This window comes from Myodes glareolus, chromosome 15 (genome assembly GCF_982192425.1).
Source record: "Myodes glareolus chromosome 15, mMyoGla1.1, whole genome shotgun sequence".
NCBI classification, from domain to species: Eukaryota; Metazoa; Chordata; class Mammalia; order Rodentia; family Cricetidae; genus Myodes; species Myodes glareolus.
In genome coordinates, this window is record NC_142040.1 from 6,747,067 (window position 1) to 6,753,913 (window position 6,847).

The window sequence follows — 6,847 nt, forward strand, 5'->3', positions numbered from 1 at the left end:
CACTACAGGAACGAGGCCTTTGTTAGGAAGATGGGCGGCTCATGAGGACTGCCATCTTGAGTTCAGATACATGGCATTAACCTGTGAACATGGAAGTAGAGTCTGTAGAACGGCCTCATGTCTTGTTGACATGGGTATTGTATCCTTCTACTTGCTTCCCTTCCCAGATCTATGGGTGGGTCCTGAACAATTGCTTCACAGCTGGGTGCCGTCTGCAGGCCTTGTGTTGTGTAGGCCTGCTGTAGACAGTGATCTTTAATTAGGCAGAAAAGTTGCTGCACTGGCTCCTTTCTCGTTTCAAAAGGCTGAGTACATGCTGTTACTGCACCAGCTCGAGGAGCAAGAGCCTAGGACTGGAAAGGCGACGAGGGACTCTCCATGCGGGAACTCACCACTTCGACGGCTGAGGCTGACCATCGCTACAGCTGTGAGGGGCATTTTACTGAAGCGGGTTGATATGCCTTCACTCGTTCTGGGGACGTGCTAGATGTCAGCTGCTTTTAGAGTCCCACACAAGATAACCTTCATTAAACCTTTGATAATTACTCAGAAGAGGATATCAGAACACATTAGGGAAGAAATGGCTTCAATGAAGACCTAGGGATGCCTGGCTGGCAGGCTGCCCCACGTTTCTCCCACTCCTACTCAGAAAGTTACAGGGAATAGCAAATTTTATATTTTAAAAATGGAAGTGAACAAAGGAAATAGTGGAATTGGCTTACTTACCTGTTGTTCTTGATGTACATTAGACACAAATCAATTAGTTTTGTTGGAAACAAGTAATTTACTATTTCTTTAAGTAGCTGTATTTTATGATTTAACTTTAAAACCTGGAGAACAGGAAGTGGGGATGAAATGTCTATTAAAGTATTATCTACAGCAAATTGAACAACTGCATATAGTGTCTTCTGAAAACTTTCTCCTAAGGCCTTTTAAAATTGTGGCTAAAGTATTTAAATTATAATCATGCACTAAGAAACAAATAGCTTTTAATCTTTTATATATTTCTCCATGTGATGTTAATGTTGTTTGCATTGGTGTTGGTCTTTCAGGTCAATATAACTTTCACTAGACCTACAACTATGAACACCACAACCTTCCCAGTGTGTTCGTGAATTTTTAGTTAACACCACAGTCTTCCTAGTGTATCTTTAAATATTTAGTTAACACCACACCTTTCTTAGTGTGTCCATGAATATTTAGCTAACACCACACCCTTGCTAGTGTGTCCATGAATATTTATTTATTTGGCTATAGACAGCTCCTATTGGTCCGCTGCCTTTGTATGCTGAGCCTTCCGGCACTGTTGGCATCTAAGCAACCTTACTTTCCACTTTCCTGTTGCATACACCGTGCAGAGTTCTCCCACCTGAGCTTTCCCCAAAGTTTCATTTGGTAAACAGAACATGATTTGAAAGATGTTTTTGTTTTATGTTGCTCAAATCAAGCTTTGCTTTGAATCAAGCCAAATGATGAAAACATAGTCCAGCCTTCTCCCCAGCAGAATGCAATTACCTCTAAGGCCTATAGTAAAAAGACAAACTAATTGAGAACACTTGTATTTGTTTCCAGTTAGCGAAGATTCTTATTAAGAAATGTCCATTTTTTAAAATACAGCAAGGCATGTTTATACTTAGCGAATGAGAATGTAGGAGTTCTGAAAAGCTAGTGTTCCGGTTACCTTCTTCTTATGCGGCTGCGCTGGCATGAGGTCATAATGAGGGACCATAAGCAAGCAGTAGATGATTCACGTCAGATGCTTCTCCAGTGTTAGTGGGGAAAAGCAGCTGATGTATGGGATATTGAAAGCAGATTAAGTTGTTAATGTATATTAGTATATTCTTAATTTCCTTTTAATTGAAAAAGACATATTGACTTTAATTAGAACCATTTCACAGGAACTGTCAATTAGCACATGTCAAACTAGTTAATTCAGAACAGAATTCTTTTAATTAGGGTCTGCTTTCCTTTAACTATGGGGCCAATGAAATCAGCCTTTCCTTATCTAGATTTTAAATGTCTCTGAGACATATAATACAAATGTAGACTCTTATCTATTATTAGAAGCCCATATGGATAACATTAAAATGATGATGCTGACATTGTTCATGCCGCACAAATCAGAGTCCCTTTATGACTGTTTGAAAAAAAATGGCTTTGAACAAAGACCACTTTAAATACCAGATTTATCCTACTTTAAAGAGACTACAAAATTTATGACATTCATGTTCACATTTAAAGTATTATTTAATACGTCTGCTCAAATAAATGGGCCTATTCAAACGTTTTGTGTGTTCTATCAGTCGAAGACACATAAAGCATTGTCAAACCACTCAGCAACATTTTTCCCTTAAATGAACTGTAATCAAAAAGGGAAAACAGGCTGTATGATTTTTTTGGCATAACATAAAAATATCACTGTTAACTTTTATTGCATTCAAAGATTTAATATCAATAGTTGGTACAGTGACTACAGCACTAGTGCTGAGCAAATGTGGTCTTAGTGCTCAGACGGTGGAAAACCTGAAGCATGCCCGTTACTTAATGTGATGATGTGGAATTCCAGCATCTTAGCTATAGTTGGCAGGAGGTACATACACTGGCTTGGGGGGTCTGGGTGGGTGGTGTTCACCTACAAATAAGAATGCTCAAGATTAAGAGAGGAGAATTAGTGATATGGAAGAGGAAATTCTATGTGAAATACAGCTTTCTTTATTATGTGAGGTTTAGCAAGTATTTTATCAAGTTACAATGAGTGAAGATTACAGAGACTAATAAAAAGGAATATTTAATAAGCTAAAGTCTGAATTCTAGAGAGAATTATCCAGCAAGATGCTTGCTCATCCTGTATTAGAGCGTTTAGCTTACCGCTGGCAGTAGTCTTTCTCTCTGAAATACGCTCTACTGTTTTTCTTTCAGTGACTGTTCTTCTATTTAACTAAATGAGAGTTATACAATTTGGTTTAGTGCAGGCAAAACAGTAAAACCCATAAACAAGCAATTGAAAAAGTACCCCAAATACCCTTCATTTGCTTCTGGGGTTGACCCCTTCTTCTCAGCTATCTCTGGGTATCTTAGTTTTATGCTGTGCAGTTGAGAGGCACAATCTGACTCCTTCAACACCTTCTTCAGTGAGACAGGCACTGGTAAGCATGCGCCCCGGGCAGTGTTCGTAGAGCTGGAACCCACAGTTATTGATGAAGTTCGCACTGGTACCTACTGCCAGCTCTTCCACCCTGAGCAGCTCATCACAGCCAAGGAAGATGCTGCTAATAATTATGCCTGTGGCCACTACACCATTGGCAAGGAGATCATTGACCTCGTCTTGGACAGAATTTGCAAACTGTCTGACCAGTGCACAGGTCTTCAGGGCTTCTTGGTTTTCCACAGCTTTGGCAGGGGGACTGACTCTGGGTTCACCTCCCTGCTGATGGAGAGGCTCTGTTTATTATGGAAAGAAATCCAAGCTGGAGTTCTCCATCTACCCAAACCCCTAGGTTTCCACCACTGGAAACCTATAAATTCCAGCCTCACCACCCACACCACCCTGGAGTACTCTGATTGTACCTTTATGGTAGACAATGAGGCCATATGTGGCATCTGTCCTAGAAACTTTGATACTGAGTGCCCCACCTATACTAATCTTAACCACCTTATTAGGCAGATTGTGCTTCCCTCAGATTTGATTCAGCCCTGAATGTTGACCTGACAGAATTCCAGACCAACCTGGTGCCCTACCCTCACATCCACTTCCCTCTGGCCACATATGGCCCTGTCATCTCTGCTGAGAAAGCCTACCATTAGCAGCTTTCTGTAGCAGAGATCACCAATGCCTGTTTGGTCTGGCCTCAAACTCCTGAGATCTGCCCGCCTTTGCCCCAAGGGCTGGGATTAAAGGCTTGCACCACCACCACCTGGCACTTTTTTTTTCTTTCAAGGACAAGGTTCCTCTTTAGCTTTGGTACCTGTTCTGGAACTAGCTCTTGTAGACCAGGCTGGCCTTGAGCTCACGGAGAACCATCTGTCTCTGCCTCCCGGGTGCTGGGATTAAAGGTGTGCAGCACCACCAGTATTCCCAGGCAGCCTCACTCTGGAGGGACAGGTGGCTCAGCGTTTAAGAGCACTACTGCTCTTCCAGAGGTCCTGAGTTCAATTCCCAGCAACCACAAGGTGACTCACAACCATCTATAATGAGATTTGGTCACCATGTTGTTGCTGGGAATTGAATTCAGGACCTCTGGAAGAGCAGCCAGTGCTCTGAGCCATCTCTCCAGCCCCCTTCTCTTGCTTCCGGCTCCTGCTTCCAGTTGCTAGACTCTGTTCCTACTTACACAGAGGATTGTTACTGAGGACAGTGATCTGTAAGTTTTCCCTTAAATAAATAACCCTTTATTATTCATAATTCTGAACAGGTGTGGGATTATTTTGTGACTTCCGTCATCAAGGAGTAAGTATCTGTGGCCTCAAGTTTCACCAGCCTAAACAGGACTGGAGAGTGTGCTTAGCATGGAAAGGGTTTTGCTTCCAAGTCTCATAACTTGAGTTTGATCTCTGGAACATATGTGGTGGAGAGAACTGACCCCTCAGTTGTTCTCCGGCCTGAACACATGTCTGAGTCCATGGTCCTATAGCAACCAGGATCTGGGTCGATGCCCCTGGGTCCTGTTGCCACTGAGAGCCGTGAGGCTGCCCCGGGTCAGGTCAGTCACATGACGTCATGTTGGTGTCTGAGGGCCCTGCTACAGCTAGGGCCTTATAGATCGGAGTGGTCTGTGCTACTACCACTGCCATGGTGATGTCCTGGCCAGAGCTGCAGCTGAGAGTCATGTCTGGGTTCGTGGTCCAACTACAGCCAGGGTCTGTGTTGATGGCCAAAGCTCCTGTTATCATTGAAGGCCATGTGGACGCTTAGTTATATTAGTATATTTGAGGACCATGCTGCCACAGGGGTAAGGGAGATCTGAGTGGCCTGCATTGTCACCTGGGGCTGGTGAGGACCTGGATGCTGCTGAGAACCATGTCCGAGTCTGTGGTCCTACTGCAGTAGGGGTCTGTGTTGAAGTCTACATTGTGTGTTGCCACCAAAGATCACTCAGATACCTGGGGTTGGAGACACAACCCACAGTGTTTTTGGTGTCTGGAGCGTGCCACCACCAGAACCATCATGATCTGAGTGGCCTGTCCTTTCTCTTGGAGCCAGGATATTGCTTGGGCCCAAACTGCAGCCAAGGGCTGTGTCTGGGTCCATGGTCCCGCTGAAGCTGGGGTCTCTGTTGATGTCTGTGGCTCACGACACCTCAGGAGGACGTAGAAGACATGTGATGAAATCAGAGGGCCATGCTGAGCTGACCCAGCTCTCACTGGACCCTGCAGTAAGAGAGCTGGCCCCTACCTACCCTTACGGAGGAGTTGTCCTCCCCGTCCTTAGAAGAGATGGCCCCACCCCTTGCCACATAGTGGAGCTGGCTCCTCCCCCTCACGTGAGGGGGTGGCCCGGCCCCAGTGGCTTGGATTGACCAGCTCAGCCATCGCCCAGGCTCACAACCGGGCTTTGGGTTGGCCCACCCTAACCTCTACCTCATCTAGGACCTTCATGAAGGGACTGTTCCTGTGGTAAGAATCTCCATGACTTGGGGCAGTCACAGGATATCTGAGAAGAGTTTGGGTGAGGATCCAGCGATGGTGGTGTACCAGAAACCAGAGGTCTTAACCGGACCATTGAACACAGGGTACACAGTGTAACACAGCACAGCTCCTGTGGCATAGGACGACTGAAGAGATGTTGGAGAGGCAAGAAAGATGGAGAAGTGACAAAGTTTGCGTGCTTGCTTGCTTGTTTTGGTTTGTTTGATTTAAAAAAAAAATTAAAAATTTTCTACGGGGGTGCTGCAGGGGTGAAGTGAAGATATGGGCGACTTGGAGGTGAGCAGAATTAAGGTGCATGGTGTAAAATTCCCAAAGAATCAATAAATTATGTGAAATAAAAATGTATACTCTCAGCTGGGCAGTAGTGGTGCACGCCTTTAATCCCAGCACTCAGGAGGCAGAGGCAGGCAGATCTCTGTGAGTTCGAGGCCAGCCTAGTCTACAAGAGCTAGTTCCTGGACAGACTCCAAAGCTACAGAGAAACCCTGTCTCGAAAAAACAACAACAAAAAAGTTTCAGGCAATACTAATCTAATTTATATATGCTTGTTCAGATATATATGTATTTGTTCACATGAATTCTATGATTTGTTATTATGTAAAAATATGCTGAGGATCCAGTTATAAGTTTTATAGATTAGTCTCATTTAAACTCAAAGATAACTGCTCCTCTACCCCATTCTGGGAGTACAAGCAAAGGCATCGAAGTCAGTGTACCACAGAGAGAGCACATGTCTGTGCTTTTTTTTATGACATCATACCATAACAGCCAAGTTACAGAATCCACCTAAGTGACCATCATCAGATGAATGACTTGAAGAATGTGTCTATGTATATACGATAGGGTTTTATTCAGGCAAAAAACAAACTTGTGTCATTTTCTAGGAAATGGAAATGAATTAGAAATCATCATATTAAGCAAAATAATCCAAATCCAAAATGATAAATATCACAAATTCCTCTCGTATGTAGAACCTATGTTTCTATAAACATATATACAAACACTGTGTATATATGTACACATGTATGACATGAAGTAAGGAGGGGACTATTTGGAAGGAAGAATGGGATTCACTGGAGTGGGGACAGAAAAGTCATGCGGGATGAATATGACCAAGCTCTATAAAGTACTTGAATAAAGTTGTCATTATGAAAGTCACCAATTTGTAAAATGAATACACAGTAATAAAATTCTTTAAAAT

General features: G+C 43.4%; 1 pseudogene; it reads left to right on the top strand.

Annotated features, from left to right (window-relative positions):
* Positions 1–313: 313 nt before the first annotated feature.
* On the top strand, positions 314–5,516 carry LOC125394095 (tubulin alpha-1B chain-like; annotated as a pseudogene).
* Positions 5,517–6,847: the final 1,331 nt, after the last annotated feature.